The 20811-nt window shown below is 38.9% G+C and overlaps 1 protein-coding gene across 13 annotated transcripts in view; it reads right to left on the bottom strand.

Annotated features, from left to right (window-relative positions):
• The window catches only part of SIPA1L1 (signal induced proliferation associated 1 like 1), a 522661-nt gene that overhangs the window by 148157 nt on the left and 353693 nt on the right, over positions 1-20811 (bottom strand). The gene's annotated exons all lie outside the window — the stretch shown is intronic.

Below are 20811 nucleotides of genomic sequence, written 5' to 3' on the forward strand. Positions count from 1 at the left end.
GTCGGCTTCCTGCCTCCCAGGCAGCCGCTTTAATTTCTCCTGCGCTATGCAGCATCATTTTAGAAGACTCGCTGCTATTTAAAGGCTGGAACATTTAGGGGTGTTTCAAAACGTACGGCCGCCTGCAGAATGCAGGGCCAGCTGAACTCCAGCCGGGCTCGCACGGGCTGCTCAGACCAGCCTGGCACAGAAACGCCAATTGTTTTCCCTCTCTCTCCTCTTCACCATCTTTTGTGAAAGGGATAATGGTTTTGCACAGCTACCCATTAAACCTGGCTTTTGAGCTTTCTAGATACTTCTATCGTCAGATTGCTATGATTTGACTTTATATCTGGGAACTGTCCAGGCTCCTTTTGAACTGTAAACCTTCAAGTGGAATAATGTGCTAACTGCTGAATCTGAAGGCAGCCCATGTGGCCACAGCCAAGGTTCAAGAAGTGTTCCTTATAAAATGGAAGGAAACTGGGCAACTGAAGCAAGATGCAAAATAAACACTAGCCTATTTCAAAAAAAAAAAAAAAAATTGACAACCCCAAACCACAATTTATGAGCTATTTTGTAATGAACTAGGGGAAAAGAAGCTGTTTATTTCAGTGAAATGGCTTTCAAAGAAAGAATACACTGACATACAAAATAATTCTCAATAGATTCTTATGAAAATCAGATGTTTGCAATGCTTCTCACAAGCTCACAGAAATGCAAATAAATCACCTACCATTCCCAGAACGGACATTCTCTAAAAGGCCAATGCACCAATCCCACTGGGGTAAAAACTCTCTTTCCACATTTCCTTTCCCTTAGAATAGAGTTCACTGCAGGACTGTCTTTTTTTTAGGATATGTGAAGTTATATCCATTGTAGAGGGAAACTGAAGGCCAGCACCAAAATATAGTAAATAGCACTGACTTGAAAAATCTCCACTCTTCGCCGTCACTACTACAGGACACCTTTTCAGAACCATCTCATATGCTTCCTGTGTTTTTTAATGGGGTTTAAAAAACCTTATACAGATATAACTATATTTCTTTGTAATTTTAAAGAAATGCCAAGACTCCTATTACATCTTGATTATAATAATAATTCAATGTTATCTTTTAATTTCAAAATATAGACGGGCACATAGGGGAGAGAGTACCCACAGTTTAATGACCTGTAAAAACCAAGGAGGTTCAAGATGGACAACTAAGTTAATAACAGATTTTCTTTTCTTGTCATGAGGACCTTTTTTCCTTTTCTCTTCCCCTTCCTCTTTCCCATCCTTATTTATAGCAACAAACCCCTTTAGGCACAATATGAAACTTCAGACACAGAGTAGCATCTATACAAACATATATGCTTTGCATTTATTCAAGTACTAGTTGAAAATAAAGATGCCATCCATGTGTGTAATATGATGACACATCAATAACACCTAAAACCTACTCCTCGGGGTTGATGGAAAGAGCAAACATATGCTGACAGTTATTAGCAATTCTCCTAATTATCAGCAAACCTGCCTAAGCATCATTAAATATGGTAAAAAACGACAGAGTAGAAGGGCAATACTAATTTACAGCATGTCACCTCCATCTGTTGAAAGAGTAAACTATTTAAGAAATATCCTTGTTATATATTTAATTTTACAGCTCTAGGTACTATTTGAGTCCATGGTAGATCCATTTACCTAGAATACCAATACCAGTCTAGTTCCATGAGGTCCTGGAAACTATAAGAAAAGGCGAAGATGTGTTCAACGTCTAGTAGATGAAAGTCTTTCCATCACTCAAGGTCTATCACCAGGTAACCTATCAGCTTTTTCTGATAATACCATTCTTCCAGAAGAAGTACCTCCCCCTCTCCTATAAATCACCCTAAGCCTTTCTGCATTCTCTTCTGAACATAGACCACACACTTGGTGCTAGGGATATTTGGGGAAACAGTCCCTCCCTCCAAGGGAAGCTACAGGTATAAAAACAGTCCCTGTCATCCTGGCTCACTGAGACATTTACATTCTTGACCTCTCCCCCTCCTTCCCGAAACTCTGTCTTCTCTAGGCCTCCATGATGAACACGGTCTCCTTAACTTCTGGTGCCTCTTTCTTTTGGCTCATTCCTCAGGATCACTGGTGGGCTCCATTCAAAAGCTAGTGATTCCAGGGGGGTATGCTTGGCTTACTTCTCTTACCAGTCTTCAGAGTTTTGGAAGGGGCTGTAAAGGGTATCAGCATTAGGATGCATTTGAGCACCGAGTGCATTAGGATGAGATTGCAGGCCTGGGTACACTGGAGTAAAGATATTAACTCTGGAGAGCAGGGTGTTGACTTCATTGGATCAGCTGCCTGTGCAACTGAATGAAGCAGAATAATGAAATTACTTCGGGAGATATCTGCATGGTAGCCACTACTGTCTGGTGATGTCATAGGTACCCACAGCTTTAAATATTATTATCTCTATGCAGTTACCTCCAAATTTCTTCTCATGACCCTCTCCCCTAAACTCCAAATAAAATATATGCACGTGCTCATTTGATATCTTCCCTTTTTATCTATTTTCAACAATGAATTAACTAACAAGTAAAAAAATGGGAAAATAAAATTTTTCCAAGAAATAACTGGGTGATAAGGAAGTGAGAACAATAAATAATTGAAGGAACCAAACGAAAGGAACAACATGGGAAACTTTCTTTATGCCAAGGGCATAAAGAATAGTTTAAAGGTTACACAAGAAGACGTGGGAAGGAAAGAAAAAACCAACAACAACTTACAGTTCCTGCCCTGAAATAATCTGCAATACGATGTTACATTCACTAAAAAGATGTAGCATTCGCCATCAATTACTTCCATATTCCAAAATGGGATGTTGTTAGATTCCTTAACTGGTACAGCCTCAAATACAGGGCCAACTCTCAATGCTTCCAGGCAATAGAAGGAATTTTGATGATGAATAACTATACAAATACCCCGAGATTCCACAGATGTACAACATCAGTATTTATGAAAATGTCAATGTAAATAGTTTATGAAGTTGTATACACAGATTTAAAATACCCATAAATATTCTTGCTTTGGATTGTAACAGGAAACTTTATTTTTAAACAGAAATATCACACCACAGTGCTTGAACATTAGATTAGCTAAGATAACCAAAGAAGGCCAACAATTCTCTTTACATCCCTTCTTGGCTTTCCTGAATTTCACTCACATTACATAAAAGTAACATCTCAGATAGAAGGACGCCTCACTCTTTCAAGTTAGCCTGAAACACATACAAACGACTCCGTACAATGTCCCAGATAATTTAAGCTTTATGAATCAGCACATAACTTTTCAGACTGGACTATCCCCCTTCTTTCATTTCCGTTCTATCCCTTCAACAAAAAGCAGGAAGGACTGAGAAGAGAGGAGTTGATAAATCTAGTTCCTGCTCTCCAAATGTTCACTACCTAAAAAAGACAGCACTGATGGAGACAAAGTAGATGCAGATAACTTGCCCTGGAATTACCAAAGTGAAAAAAGAAGTTATGGATACAAAACATACATAACAGGATAAAGTTACATTTGAGTTTAGAGATAAGAAAGCAATTTAAAATGTGCTTGTTTGGAGACCTCCCTGGTGGTCCAGCGGTAAAGAATCCGCCTTCCAACGCAGGGGATGCGGGTTCGATCCCTGGTGGGAGAACTAACATCCAATATGCCGCAGGGCAACTAAGCCCACTCGCCACAACTACTGAGCTTGTACACCTCAATGAGAGAGCCCACGCACTCTGGAGCCTGCGTGCCACAGCCAGAGAGAGAAAACCTGCACACTACAACTACAGAGAAGCCCAAGTGCCGCAAGTAGAGAAACCCGAGCGCCACAACAAAGAGAACGCGCACCATAACGAAAAGATCCTGCCTGCCTCAACGAAGATCCCATGTGCCGCAACTAAGACCCAACGCAGCCAAAATAAATAAATAAATAAGGAAAATAAATAAATTAAATAAATAAATATTTTTTAAACAAGTGCTTGTTTGGACAGAGTGAGGACCAAAAGAGATAATAACATTTGCCTCCCACCCACCCTCCAAACTAAAAAAGTTCAACGAAGAAAGTTCCATTTCAAAGGCCTAGTAAGGCTTGAAGATACTTTGCATAGTTGCGGGTGAAGGAAACAACATGAAAATTTGGCAGTGAGCTTGATGGCAGAAGTGGGGTGATAAAATTAAAAACGTATGGAGCAAGATACATTGTAGAATTACTGATGGGTACGGAAACGATTCCATAGCTGGCAAAGTAAAGGAGAATAGAATAAATTCGAACACTTATATTTACATATGACAAAATTTACGCAATAAGCAATTAATATAATGCCAAAGAGCTAGGTGTGAGGAGCTTGAAGTAGGGAGGTAAAAGGTAAAAAGCAGGGTAAAAGGTAATAAGTAGAAGGTAACAGTGGACCAGGATTATTAGGGGAAAAATAGTGTTTGAGGTGCAGCAAATGAACACTTTCAAGGAAAAGAAATCAGAGCTCACCAACTCATCAGGGGCATGGAGTTTCCACGGCCGGCACCCAGGATATCAAGAGAGCAGACTAGATCCACGAAGGTAGTGAGCGTTTTGAAAATACTAATTTGTACATTAATCTTTGTTTAAAATCCATTAAAAAGTCATTCATCAACCCTGCAAACTGTGATCTAGTACTGATCATCCTATTACCAAACAGGATCTGGGGAAGGGCATGTGAGAAATGGATGTCAGGGGAGACAACCGATAAATGTCTACTATACAGGGGGAAAGGCTTATCAACTTTCCCTGAATTGTGCTTCAAATCCAAGTTATTAATTCATAAGAAAGGGTTCCATAAGTAAATAAGGCAGGGACACACTATCACCTCTGTTACGACATGATAATATATGTTAGTATATTAAGGCTCCATGAAATCTACAGTTAAAAAAAAAAACAAGAAAAACAAAAACCCAACACTTACTATTAAACTAAGATATTTCTTAACTGATTTGACCATGGACTAACTTAAAAAAAAATTTTTTTTATACAGTGCATCCTATTGAATGTAACTGGGCACAAACAAGCCCAGTTTCAGAAGAATTCAGGATACAAACAAAATGGTATATACGTTATAAATTTAGCTATGCTTTTTAAAGTTATGTAAAGATATATAAACAAGCCAAAGGAAGCTCACCAAAGGATTTATAATGCTTGTTGTTACATAGTTAAGATTATGAATAATTTCTTTTTTTCTTTCTTTTTGGTATTTGTCTATATTATTTATTTTCTAAAATGAGTACTATAACTTTTATAATCAGAAGAAAAAACTTAGGAGAAAAAAGAAACATCATCCTGTTACTAAAAAATAAAATAAAATATGATCTGGGTATGTATGATTTTGACTACTAATTATTAAAGACTGCACCATGTTAAACCTCCAGTCATTCAAATCACCAAACAAGTCAAAATTCAACAGATATCAGGTCCTTCCAATAAGATGACCTTATGCTAAATCCCCTGATTAAAATGGAATCAAAGAGGGCTACATAAAGTATAGATTACTAAAGATTGTAAGGTTAGCAGTATTTACAGGATTTGAATAATTACTCAATACAGATGATTAACACAATGGCTTATATTGCCTCATTTCTTCGTATTTAATATTGCTTTTTTAATATTTAATACTGACATACCCAAGAGTCTCCATTTCACCCTTTCACAAGGTTGCAGTGATGTGGGCAGTCAGGTGAGGCTGCCTAAACAAAGCACAGACTGAGTCATCATCACTCGTTGCCCTTTCCTGGAACACATCTCTTTCCAATGTACACGTACTTCTCACCTTTTGTCCTCACAACCCTCCTTCTGCAGAGATTCGGGCTAAAGTGGAAGAAGGTCACCATTTGGACTGCAGACCAACACTCTGGAGAGCATTATAACAGTGCTATGAGCTATCGATGGCTCAAGGAACTGAAACTGTATATTTAACCCAGAAAGGAAGAATCTAGCAGTATTGACTTTCTCTGAGGGCAGGAAGGAAAGAGATGGTCTGAACTGTATTAAGTCAGATTTAAACTATACAAGCCATGAAAAATTGCCTTTGATCCACACATGATGAACCACAGCTGAGAATCTGCATCACTAAGGACAGCTTTTCAGGCTGCCAGCGTGGGCTATTCGAGCACTGTTCAATGCTTTACCCTGAGCTACACTATCAGAGGGGGAGGCAAAGAAGGAACATTTCCACTCTCAGGTTCCTACAATCTAACTGGAAGAGGAAAAGAGGAGTGTAGGAAACCAGAGGCTTCAGTAAGACAGAACAACTGGCTTTGTCAAAGACATCATGGTTTTCTCATTTGAGTATTTATATTCCAAAAAGAATTTAAGAAAGGGCACCTTGAGGCATACTTAACGTTGGCTTAGGAAGAGTAGAAAGCCACATCCATAAGAACAACAGGTGAACAGAAAGTTCCTTCCACACGACACGCTAATATCCTAAACGATATTAATCACGATTGATATCAACAGTAACCATATTTCACATAGCAGCTTTTAAAATACCACCCAAGAACCAAGAGCTTAAAAGGAAAAAATTGAAACATAAAATCATTCCACATTGCCTTAGTGTTTCCTTAAATACAGATTGCAGATGGGTTATTTGTCTGTTTCACTGTACTCTTATTTCTGAGGGTAAACTCTCTCCCCACAGAGCTCGGAGAACGTGGGACTCCGCCATGCTTTCCACTCTCTGACCCTGTGCATCCTCTCAGCCCTCACAAGCACCCTGGGAGGTGAGTATCTCCCCTTTGGAGAGGTAAGCACACTGTGTCTGACAAAGAGCTCGCTGTGTGGAGGGCTCTCAATAAATACTGGGATAGCAGTTAGAGGATTTATGGCAGAAGAGCTATTTTGAAAATACATTATAAAAGAAAAAAGGCCTCCATTTGTAGCCTGAGTATCACTTCTGAAGCCCAATCCAGACATGAATCTCTACACCCACTGGGGAAAAATATTGATAATTAACTTCCTGAAAATGCTGCAGTGGTCATGTCACTTGTCTTTCGTGAAACTTCAGAGGTCCCTCAATTGCAGCCCCATTATTGTGTGACTCAGGCCTGGAGCTCAGAATTAAGTGGCACCCACCCCTAAAAGCCTTCCTTCTTCCTGTAACAGCAGGGAATAGTCTGCCCTCCACAAACCAGCACCTTTTCCTAAGGCTCCACAGTGACTGAACCGGAATGGAGGGTGTCCCTCTTGACCTTACATTCAGAATTTTAAAACTGTGAGTTATCAGAATGAATACCTTGTCTGATCCCTTCATTTTCCACATGGGGTGTGTCTCAGGGCCACCGTTAAGTCCACCAAGGTTAAACGGCCGGGGCTGAGCCCACATGTGAAGCCAGACTTCCTCATTCCCTGACTCCTACCCTGTCTGCTTCACCAGGCTGTCCTTCAAGAACATGCTTTTTCAACAATCTGCTGTCACCAGTTGTAACTACAGTCTGAGCATCCATCTTGTACCACCTACTGTGCACTAACTACCTCCTTTACTCCCCACATCAACCTGCAGGCAGGTATCGTCCCCCGCAGTTTGTATTAAGACCCTGCCACTCAGAAAAGACCGGGTCACTGCCGGGTCTGATCCCTAAGCCCTGTTCCTGGCACCGGAGGACCCACCCCCCATAAAATGCCTCTCCTTCTCCTACTTTCTGAAATTAACTCTACACATGGTTGGGGCCTTTCCTCCTCAATTAGATTTTAGGTTCTGGAGGACAGAGATCCATCCAATCCTTACCCTCAAAGCACATAAGCTCAGTATCCTTGAAATGGAATCCTTTGCAACAAAAGCCATGCGGTTCCAGCGAAGATGAACTAGAAATTAACTGATACATTAATAGAATTTATACTGTAATCTAAAAAGTAATTATGGTTATCTCATAAAAACTGTGTTGAGGGAGACATGTCAAAAGAAGTCACCATCACTGAAATTTAATATAGATTTCAGCTTCATGGTTCTCTCTTAAGGAGTCTTCACAACAGTCGTGAGTGAAAAATAAGAGCGGTTTGACCCTCCTCTCTTCAGTCCACTCATCATCAAAGTACCTGAAAAATAGCCATAATAATGAGAAAATCTCTTAAAAGAGCAACAAGAAGTGAATCAGAACTGGATAAGGCACCACCACATGAGATAACTAATGCACAATAGAATCTGCTATAAGAATCCTAGCAAAATAAATAAACACATTCACAGGAAAAGGGAAGGAGGGGAGGTTAGTACAGCACAGGCGGCAGACAACAGAAAACAGAAATCAAAGATCACTGCCATCAAATTAATAATGGTCAAAATAATTGTTATCTTTTACCGTCAAATAATTTTTCTCCCATACGAAGTTTCCACTTTGCTGCCCCCTTTTCAGTTGTTTTCAAAAAATGAATACGCTTTGTTTAAAAAAACACAAAACTGAAATAGTGCTAAAAAAGTGAAAAATACGTCTTTCCTTCAAGATATCCCAACCCCAACGGTAGCCCCCCCCACTGGTTCATGAATTCTTCCCGACTCTGCGGGGGGGTCGGGAGCACAAACACAATAAGACAGGCACTGAATAAGAAGGAGGGAGGGAAAGGATGCAGTGCAGGGAACAGCTCACATCTGAAGAGATTTGACTTCAGTGCTTACAGAACCAGAAAAAAAAGAAAAGAAAGGTGGAGGGTGGGTGATGAAGCGTGAAACAATCTACTTATGTTCAGGAGAGGCAGGGGACCTCCCGTGCCAACCTGACATAAAGCACTCGATGAAACACTTCACAACTGACACATTTTGAATCTTTTATATACTTATCCTGGTTCTGAAAGCAGGAGGCCTGTACAAATGTTTCTGGCAACTTGTCAACAAAAATTAAGACAAAAGCAAATGAAAGAACTTTAAGTCAATGCACACCACAACCCTCCAAGGTTTTTTTTTTTACTATGTAAATTTTTTACTATATATAAAAATTTTAGTTTTCTTTTACTAATTATGTACATATACAAATATACATAAACATTATAACCTTCAAATGAAGTTATTTTTATCTATGCCTCCAAACTTAAAACCCTCTGATTTCGGGCTTCCCTGGTGGCGCAGTGGTTGAGAATCTGCCTGCCAATGCAGGGGACACGGGTTCGAGCCCTGGTCTGGGAAGATCCCACATGCCGCGGAGCAACTGGGCCCGTGAGCCACAATTACTGAGCCTGGGTGCCTGGAGCCTGTGCTCCGCAACAAGAGACGACTGCACACTGCGATGAAGAGTGGCCCCTGCTTGCCACAACTAGAGAAAACCCTTGCACAGAAACGAAGACCCAACACAGCCATAAATAAATAAATAAATTTAAATCATATGGGCTTCTAAGAAGACTTCTGCTTAAAAAAAACAAAAAACAAACCTCTGATTTTTTTTTTGCGGTACGCAGGCCTCTCACCGCTGTGGCCTCTCCCGTCGCGGAGCACAGGCTCCGGACGCGCAGGCTCAGCGGCCATGGCTCACAGGCGCAGCCGCTCCGCGGCACGTGGGATCTTCCCAGACCGGGGCACGAACCCGCGTCCCCTGCATTGGCAGGCGGACTCTCAACCACTGCGCCACCAGGGAAGCCCCAAACCTCTGATTTTTAAATGAGATCTTACAAACCTATTATCACTTAAATGTTCATTTACAAACTAGGGGGAAAAAAGTTAAGTAAAATGCAAACTGACCAAGTGTTCAAAGATAAAACCTTGCGGCAGGAAGTCTTCTTTTGTTTCTTGGTCACCCTTTTCATTTTTGTGGCAAAGTGAAATAAATCCCCTAACTGGACATAGTAAGTTTGATCTTAAAATGTAGTCCTGTTTGCATTATCACTCGCTTTAAAATGTGATCACTTTGCCTATGCAGGTGTTTCTATAAAGTGCACGCAGGCAAGCACAACACTTACACTCTCTTGCTCGAAACCTCACAATAACTTCCCTCTGCTCTCAAGGCAAGAGAATTTCCCAAATGCATGATGCATCTCCCTGGTTAACAGCACAGCCTCTCTGCACTCTCTGAACCTGAAGCTCCAGTAAAAGGGAAAAAAGGGGAACCAGCTGCGAGTACTTTAACGCACCTTGAATGCACTCTGGAGCCTCAGGAGAAACCAGGTGGCAACTTCTGCTGAAAACCTCACACAATTCTCTTCCCTCCTTCTCTGTGCTTAGTCCTACCCATCCCTCTTTCTACTGCTGAACTCTTTCTTTTCCTTCAAGACTGCATTTGGGTATTGCCTCTTCCAGGAAGTTTGTCCACACTCCGTCCCATCCCCTGACACGTTACCTTTTTACAGCATCCCTTGAGAGGACTGCAGGTAATTTATGGTGATTAAAAAACAAGAGAGGGATTCTCCACTTTCAAGAAATTGATTTCACTTTGCATTATTACCTTCTAACACCAGCTGTGCTGGGAATAAAAAGCGAGGGACGGTCAGTTTGAAGTTTTCTGACAAAGTAACTGATTTTGAAAATTTTTTGATGAAACTTTTGTTAAAATAGGTTTAAAAGAATGGATATATTGGAGTAAAAAAAAAAAGTTTCAACAGAGCACAAATGCAAGAAAAAGCCTAACTAGTGTTACAACAATCGTGGGTGTAATAAGCAACAAAAAACATACAAATCAAAACAACACTGCATCATTTTATACCTATTAGGAAAAATTCTAGGGATGTCAGTCCTCCCACTGTTAATGGTGCTACAGTTAAAACAGACATCCTTGTGTTGGTAGAAGCAATGGAAACTGGTAGAACCGTTTCAGGAATTAAAAAAAGGTGGGTAAACCAGAAAATATTCATACTGTTGGGCTCCGTATTCTCTCTTTCAACATTTGCAAATGGATGGCTGTCCAGCAGCAGAAGGGATTTTCCTCTGCTGAGCCCCAGGTCTCCTCACACTTCCACCAGCCCTCTCTAATCATTGTTCCTTCAGCAAGCCCTGTGAATTTCCCATTCCTGTGAGCTATGGGCATCCACTCTTTCTCTTACAGTCCCCAACACTCCCCCCACATTCTTAGTCCCCAAAAGGCAATCATAAAGAACATCTTGATTTTTTAAAGTCTCCTGATACACCACCCACTAAGACACAAGTGTTTCAGGCCAGGGACTGCACCTTATTTAACTTTATGATCCTTAGCCTTTAATAGAGAATGTCAACTACATCTGAACAGGAAAACAAGTGGTACAAGAAACATTGAGAAGTGATTTTTACCATCTGTGAGAAGGAAAACCTGTGGTACAAAGATACTCATTACTCTGCTCTTTATTTAGCTTTTCACTTATGTTTTTTTTTACCAAAGTAATGCATACACTCGTTAAAGCAAATAGTACCTTCAGGCATTTAAGGAAAAAACAAAACCAAACAGTAGTGCTTTATTTCATCTTCTCCATTCCCAGGAGCAATCACTTTCAATTCATAGCACTGTTTCCTCCAGTATTTCCATGTTCCTAAATAACATGCTTATGCGCTATTTCTTGATTTATCAATCTTAGATATTCTCTGTTGAAGTTCTGTTTTGGAAGATGAGAAGTAAGCATGCTTCCAGTAAGTGTCTCCCCACTTCCCTTGCCCTATTTTATGTAACTATGCATGGATAGATGTATAAGTGTATGTCACAGTTATATCACATATATACATCAGGATTTACATTACTACGGCTGTATTTGCTCAGTTGCTTACTTTTATTTTTCCTGGAGTTAATAACTGCTTCTTTTCGATTGCTTAGTTTCTATATACCTACCCTTAATTCCTTCTAAATTCAACAAGAGAAGCAAACAAACAAACAAACAAAAACACTTTTCTCATTCCTGTTTCTCACATGGTCAAAAGTAACAGGTGCCCATTCCATTTCTCTCTCCTGGAGACTTCTCTCCATCTTCATGCTCCAATCCAGCCCTGCTGATCTCCAGGTCTACTGCACAGGCACCTCCAGAAAGACATCATCACCATCATCATCCTGACATTTCCTTCCCTCCTCTCCTGGGATGAATGCCATGCTTCCCAGATCTCATTATCTTTCTCTTTCTTAGTTTATTCCCTCATTTTAATGGACCACTATCCTCATTCAGCAACTGCCTAAGAAAAGTACCTAAGTGTTAAAGTTTTGAGTCTTGGCACATCTAGCCTTAATCTGACTGATGGTTTGGCTGGGTATAAAATTCTAGGTAGTAAGACATTTACCACTAGAATTTTTAAGGTATTATTTCATTATCTTCTAGCTTCTACTGTTGGAATTGAAAGGTCCAATGATATTCTGATTCCTGATCTTTTATACAAGTTCTTTTCCAGTAATATTTTAGGATCATCTTTTCAGTACTGGAGTGGCCTCTGTGCGAGTCTTTTTATAGTCCTTGTATTGGACACCCAATAGGCCTTTTCAACATAAAAACATACCTCTTTCAGTTAAGTGAAATGTTATTTCATTATTTGTTTTGATATTTCCTTTTCTTCCTTTTTTCTTTCATTTTGTAAATGTTTTATTTATTGGATACTGTACTCCCTCAATAGTTTCTTATCTCTTCTCTCACACCCCCCATTTCTTTTTCATTTAGGTACTTGGGAAAATCTTTGACCTTTATTTTCAAACCAGACTATTTAATTTTTCCTATTTATTCTTTTTTTTTTTTTTTTTTTTTTTTTTTTTTGCAGTACACGGGCCTCTCACTGTTGTAGCCTCTCCTGTTGCAGAGCACAGGCTCCGGACACTCAGGCTCAGCAGCCATGGCTCATAGGCCCAGCCGCTCCGTGGCATCTGGGATCCTCCCAGACCGGGGCACGAACCCGTGTCCCCTGCATTGGCAGGTGGACTCTCAACCACTGTGCCACCAGGGAAGCCCCCTATTTATTCTTGAACTCAATTTTGAAAAATATTTGTGTCCTCTCATTGTTTCTTCCATTAAAAAAAAAAAATCTGTTCTTGTTTCATGACTATGATATTTTTGTCTTATCCCTGCTATTATTAAACTAATTTGAAAGTGTTCTTTTTTTTAATACTACTTTCATTTTTTAAAAAAAATTATTTGGCTGTGCTGGGTCTTAGTTGCAGCACGCGGGATCTTTGTTGCCACATGCAGAATCTTTAGTTGTGGCATGTAGGCTCTTTAGCTGCAGCATGCAGGCTCTTAGTTGTGGCATGCAGGATCTGGTTCCCTGACCAGGGTTCGAACCTGGGCCCCCTGCACTGGGAGCGTGGAGTCTTAACCTCTGGACCACCAGGGAAGTCCTAAAAGTGTTATTTTCCTATTCAATGAAAATGAATGAAATGAAATGAAAAAGTAAATTTCTCAATTTACTTTTCTTCCATTTCTTGTGTGCACTGTCCTTCTCACATGGAAGGCTTTTTCTCATATGTCTGCTATCACTGGCCATCCTTTTACATTTAGTACCTGGGTGGGGGCAGGGCCTGGTGACTACTAAGTAGACTTTCCTGAAGGGGACTGGGTGGGGACCCATTGGTTTACCTGGGGAAACTGGACATAGGGGAAAATATAATCATTACTGCCTAGCATCTGTGTAGTCCCTTCATATATCTGGGGAAATTCTTTGCCTTATACAGAACCTGCCTTCTACAATAGAAGCCTAAAAGTGCCACACTGTCAGTTAACCAGCTATTCTTACAGATAGGGCACAGACATTACCTGCTCCTCAGCCAATGAGATGTGCACATCCTGGACTCTGAACTGAAAGGCAGCATCTGGAAAGAGCAAGGATGAAGCAAATACATTTACATGGAAGCTGGTGGCATCAGCAGTAGCGACGGTGCAGTAGCTCCCTCATTTAAATGCTGCTGGTGGGACTTCCCTGGTGGCACAGTGGTTAAGACTCTGCCTGCCAATGCAGGGGACACGGGTTCAAGCCCTGGTCCGGGAAGATCCCACATGCCGTAGAGCAACTAAGCCCATGAGCCACAACTGAGCCTGCGCCATAGAGCCCGCAAGCCACAACTACTGGGCCCGCGTGCCGAGAGCCTGTGCTCCACAACAAGAGAAGCCACTGCAATGAAAAGCCCATGCACCTCAACGAAGGGTAGCCCCCGCTCGCCGCAACTAGAGAAAGCCCACACGCAACAATGAAGACCCAATGCAGCCAAAAATAAATAAAAATAAATTTATAAAAAAAAAAAGTGCTGGTGGTGACAATGCAAAACTGGGCAACCCGTGCTCAGGGGCAGCACCATGCCGGCCTTCTTGAGTGATGTGAGTGCTGTCTTGGCCAGCTGGCCTCCCTTGTTCTTGCCTATTTTTCAAACCTAGTTCTACAGGCTTTCCAGTGATTCAGCAAGTCACTAAACACTATTTCCATAAATTCCTTTCCTGCTGAAATCAGACTGACAGTTTTCCCCCTATACTGGGGACCCAAAAATGCTAGTACTCAGAGGTCATTTTTAGAATACACTTCACTTTCTCTAGAGAAGAATGGTTCCATTTCCTGCCTGGCTTCCAGCATTCTGGGAACCAAACTCAGCCAAAAATGTTTCAAATAATCCGTCCCTGCTTCCAGAGCCTTTACAACTACACCGGTTGGGGAAGGGACCCGACTATGTACCTACGACCAACCTCTCAGTGCGATCTTCCCAGCTACTTGGGGCCTCCAACTCTTGGACTGTATAGGGTCAAAATTTTCTAGAATTTCTCTGTAAAGGCCTTCACATGCAGCTCTCTCCTCATCACTAAATTAGTTACAATACATCCATCTCTCTTTGCTGACCAAAACAGTGTTGATAATGCTAATCTGCTTCTATTTCTTTTCCTCATATTCGACCTTGCATATTTGCATCTTTTTCGATTCCTTTAGTAACACTGGCGTAGGGTTTGGGAGGGGAAGAAAAAAACTGCAGCATGTGTTCAATCTGGCGTGTTTAACTGGGGACTGCAATGTTATTAGTCTGAACTGAAAACTTTCAATTATGAAATATTTGAAACATGCAAAAACTTAGAGATATGTAGTACCACTCATCTGGATTTAATAAATGCCAGTGTTCTGCCAGATTTGCTTCAGATCACAAAGAAATAAAATGTTATAAATACAGAGAAAATATCAACTTCTAACCCCATTCTTCTCTCAGCCTCTCCAGAGAAACTTCTCTCCTGAAGATGCTAGGCACCCTTCCCACAAGTATTTGTATATTTATGAAATCTAAACAGTATCATTGGGAACACATCCTTTCCCAACTTTGTTTTTTTCACACAAAACTGTCTTCTAGATTTACTCATGGTGATACAGAAAGATACAGATCCTTTACGATAACCTCTGTACGCTTTACATTCCGTGTATATACTTGGGTTTGTTGCTTGAAATCTAGGTTATTTCCAGTTCTTTGCTATTACAAAGACAGAATAGCCATTCCTTTCACACCTTCTTTGTGAACATGGGTCAGTCTCTCTAGAGGACTCTATAATGGGAAGTGCTGAAACCTTGAGTTGGAGCGTTCTTCAACATTATTGGATACTATCAAACTACACTCCAAAGCGGTTGTAACAATTTTACAATCCAACAGTCACATATAAAACATTTGCTGCCATATTTTTTACTTTAAATTATCAGGATCGCATAAAATGTTACCTTGTTGCTTCTACTGGCATTTACCTGATAATCAGTGAGAATTTTAATTCATTTATTGGTCTTATCTACTTCTGTTTTGTCCATTTTTCTACCAGGTCCCTGTTTTCTTTGTTACTGATTTGTAGGATTTCATTATATACTATGGATATTAATCTTCCATTAGACATGTGTCTGAATATTCTATAGGTTGTCTTTTACCTTTGTTTAAGGTATAATTTCTTATACACGCATTTAAAATTTTTAACATAGTCAAATTTATCTCTCCTCTCCTTTATAGTTTGGGCTTTTTGTATCTTGTTCAAAAAAAAATCCTCCCAATCTCTAATATTATACAGACGTTTTCCTATATTTTAAGGGTTTAAATGTCTCTCTTTAAAATGCATGTCTTTAATTCATTCAGAATTTATTTACAGGAATATAATTTTAATTTTTACCACACTGTCCCACCATTGCTTTTTGAATAGCCTGCTTTTTCCATACGAATTTGTAATACAGGTCAAAAACAAGTTCCCATACCAAGAAGGTCTCTTTTTATAGTCTCTCTTCTGTTTGAATGGTCTATTCTCTATCCGTATGCCAGTGCAGCACCAATTCAAATATCACAGCATTATAATAAATCCTACTGACCACATTAATTCTACTTCTTCAATTAATTTTAGTATTCTGCCATGTTTCATGGCAAACTCTCTTGCCTTTGTTGCTTTATTCTATTTTTGAATTGCATCAAATTCATAAATTAATGAGAACTTGGTCGTTGCATACCTTCTGTTATCCTTATTATGAGGTACATTTTAATATTTTCTTATTCTGACTAGGATCATTTATGTAATCACATTTTCTAATAAACTGTTGCTAGTGTACTAAAAAAATCACTGATTTTTTGGTATATTTCATATCCAGTAATCTTACTGAACCCTTATTAGCATTAATATCAGTTTGATGGTTCTTTTTAATTGTTTTAGTTAGACAATCATATTATTTGCAAAACAACTTTTTCCTTTTGTTGCCTTATCAAGTTGGCTAGTAGTTAGCATGGCTTAATTTTAAAATGTAATGTTAAGTTAAAAAAAAAGGCTACATTCTACTTTGTAAACATATTTATATACCTGCAGAAGCACAGGGACTTTGAGAAAATGAAAATGGTTGATTTTTTAGGAGGAAGGATTTTCTTCTTTATAAATATTTGTTACATAGTAGTTTTCAAAAAAACACATACGATTTTAGAAGTACTATGCAAGAAAATACACTCTATATAATTTTTATTAAAAGTAAACTGACGGTATTTTAATTTTTATTAAAAGTAAACATGACTTTGTAACTGACAGATCAGTTAGAAAGTCATGAAAATATGCCAGAATATTTAAAGGAGGAATAAGTCTTAACCACATGTGGGAATTTATTTGGGATACGATAAAGGCCTTGCCAGCTAGCCACCCAAATGGCTCTACTCCCTGCAGTCCCCCATATTCACTAAAGCAAATGGGGAGAAGTCCACTTTGGAGTGTGTTCTTGTATTCCCTATGGCATGATTTTAGGAGGAAAAAGAGATGGATTATACTTTCAAGAGCTTTTTAAAAATGCTGTTAATTTGGACTTGGTTACAAAATGAATGAATGATGGAACCTTCAGTAAAACCATAAGGCAGGCCTACCCACCACCTTCCCAAAACCAAATTCAGTATCTCTATAATTAAGAGCACATATAGGAAATGACTTCAAAAAGTCTCCTGTAAGACTAGATCCCTGATGCCTAGCGAGTTAATAAGAAAACAGACAAAAATAACATCCTGACCCAACTGAGAAAGTTGTGTGGTACAAGTGAAACTAAAACTGAGAAATAAAATGAAAGGAAAGCTGTCAGAAAAATAAAAATGAAAGACATTAGGGTTACTGTGAAAGTGAAAGACAACAGAATAAATATGAAAATTTCCAAATAGAAACTCCAAAAGAGAAACTATCAACAAGTAGAAAAGAATCAATGTTCTCCATGAGAGGGTCCATTTCTCCACATTCCATCCAAGAACTTTTCACTTTTGCCAATTTGCTGATGTGAAATCCAAGTACTCTTTCTACAGTGAGAAATGGAGGGCATGATTCAGGGGATGAAAGGAAACAAAAAAGGTACCTTTAACTGAGGAATTAAAGCATGTTAAAGTACTGATAAAAACCTGTAAAAGTAACTAGTACTTATTTTAGAGTTAAAGTAAACAGCTACATTGAGTGGAGAAAGGGGTGAGGAAGAGGACAGAAAAACTAAGGACAAGAATTGATGACAATAAGAAAGGTGAAGAAATACTGCTGATATTTCTGTGTGGATTACATGCTAAAACAAAGCAGGCCTCTGTGTATTTTTTTAAAAACTCAAAAAATTAAATCATGTATTCATGTGAAACCAAAGAAAACTGGGTCTGCAGTATAGAGAAGAAAAATGTGCAACTACATTATAAGTTATAAAAGAAAATAGCATTAAGGAAGAAGAAGGGAAGAAAAGAATATAGATAGCAATATTTATTGAGCACTGACTATGTCAAGACACTGAAAATCACAATTACAAGAAAAAAGTGACTAGAAATGTACACGGAGTGCAGTAAGAGAATACAAGACAAATACCTAAGATTTGCTGGGGAGTTAGGGAAGGCTTCACAGAGAAAACAGTTGAGCTGAATCTGGAGGGTAAAATAGGATGGAACTGGATGCAGAGCTTAGAGAGAGTAGTTGAGTAAAAAAGGAACAAGTGCTATTGCAGAGAGAAATGAATCAAAACACACTATGGAAGCATAAAGAATAGTAACAATGGGATTAAGAATGTGGATGTAATATATAAACAGGTCACAAGAAATAGTTTTGTCCAGGGATTACACTCCAAACCTTATAAAGATACAAAAGAAAACAAATCATGATCAACACGTCAGAAAGAACTGATTATAATGCTTAAGGATTCACAGCTTTAAAACCATCACACAGGTTCTCAGATTTGAAAAGAAAAGAAAACTTAGTAATATACGTATGAAAGCAAAAGCTAATTACCTCAACTTACTGAAAGAACCTCAGTTGTTAATACAAAAAAAAAACAAAATCCAACGTCTTACTCTAAAGATGTATAAACCAAAAGACAGAAAAAATTTTTAAGGAGATAGTAATAAAACTGTATTTTTAAAAAAACAGAGGAAGCAATATTATTGGGTATCAAGATTAAAAGAGGGCTTCCCTGGTGGCGCAGTGGTTGAGAGTCCGCCTGCCGATGCAGGGGATACAGGTTCGTGCCCCGGTCCGGGAAGATCCCACATGGCGCGGAGCGGCTGGGCCCGTGAGCCATGGCCGCTGAGCCTGCGTGTCTGGAGCCTGTGCTCCGCAACAGGAGAGGCCACAACAGTGAGAGGCCGCGTACAGCAAAAAAAAAAAAAAAAAAAAAAAAAAAAAGATTCAAAGAAAAATATCAAGCTAGATGTTATGGTAAAAGAAATATTTGTAGGTAATTCCGTGGTGGTCCAATGGTTAGGATTGCGAGCTTTCACTGCTGAGGGTGCAGGTTTCCCTGGTCAGGGAACTAAGATTCCACAAACCGTACAGCACGGCCAAAAAAAAAGAAAAGAAAAGAAACATTTGTAATAAAATACGACATTTTATGTCAAGTACTAACAAATGAAATCAAGGCAAAAACTGAGACATAGAAGGAGAAATCAGCTGAAAACAATCACATTTAGTTATTAATGAGACAAATTATTAACAGTGTGTCTACAGTACACCAGGTATTATTCTTGGCACCCAGGCACTGAATAAAAGTGACAAAATTCTCTGCCTTTCTTGAAGTTACATTCTAGGGAGAAAGACTGACTATAAATAAATAAGTAAACAAACAAATAAAATTTATTTTTGACATGCTGCGAAATGCTACAAAGGATAATAAAGCAGGAAAGGGAAAAATGCTGGGAGTCTCAGTTCTAAAAAACAGTCAGGGGACACATGAATTGAGAAGTGGACATTCCTGCCTCAGCAGAAGGAAGAAAGGGAGCAAGGCAATCACAGTGTCATACAGACCCAGTGCACAAACACAGTAATGACAAAAGAAAACAAAGAATGAAATTAATGAAACCAATAAAAGTTATACTGACCTCTATACCTACCCTAAAAATGGGATCAACTTTCTAGTAAATTGTCCATGGTATGTATATAAAAACTGAGCAAACATAAAGTATTTTAAAAACCTAAAATGTATATATATATATATATTTTTTGCGGTACGTGGGCCTCTCACTGTTGTGGCCTCTCCCGTGGCGGAGCACAGGCTCCGGAAGTGCAGGCTCAGCGGCCATGGCTCACGGGCCCAGCCGCTCCGCGGCATGTGGGATCTTTCCAGGGCACGAACCCACGTCCCCTGCATTGGCAGGTGGACTCTCAACCACTGCGCCACCAGGGAAGCCCTAAAATGTTATTTTTTTTTAATACACAGTCTATATTCTTGGATCAAAGTTTAATTTTTAGGAGCGTTCAATAAAAACAAAACAACTACGAGTATGAGCATATTGAAACACAAGAAGAAGTCATTTACAATCCTGAAAAATAGAACAGCAAACTTTCTCACCTAGTGGATTAAGCCAAAATCATACACTGAGGTAAATATGTGGCTTTTAATATAAACTATAAACTGAGAATTCAACTCAAAACATCAGAAAAGTACAGAAAAATGTTAATGAAATAAAGAAAAAAGTAAAATTTAATAAACATACTAATAGAATAAATAAATGTATCTCAAACATAATTCTTTGATAAAAACAATAAAATCTTCATATCCCCAGAAATCACACTATCTTAGAAATGAGAAAAAAAATTGGAGATTAGATATATAAACCAGAGAATATTTTTAAAAATCTGAAAATGAAAGATAAACAAGGACATAAATGATTTCCTATTAAAAACACAATAGCCTAAGTAGAATACTAGAAAAGACCGATAAAACTAAAGAAGAAATGAAAAATTATCAATAAAATACATCCCAAATATAGGAGATACAGAGATTGCTGGTAATTCTTTCCAACTTGAAGAAATTTTAATTTCTTAATTAAACTAAGAAATTACAGTGTGTTCTGCATGTATATGAAGAAACACACACAATAAACAAAACATGAAGGAAAAACCAGCAGGTTATCCAATCCAATTAAACCTAAGTTAAATAGGGTTTCAGTCTCAACACTCAAGATATTTAAGAAAACTAAACTATTGTATTTTACATACTGAGAGATTATTATTTGCCAAG

Source organism: Tursiops truncatus, chromosome 2 (assembly GCF_011762595.2).
Source record: "Tursiops truncatus isolate mTurTru1 chromosome 2, mTurTru1.mat.Y, whole genome shotgun sequence".
NCBI lineage: Eukaryota > Metazoa > Chordata > Mammalia > Artiodactyla > Delphinidae > Tursiops > Tursiops truncatus.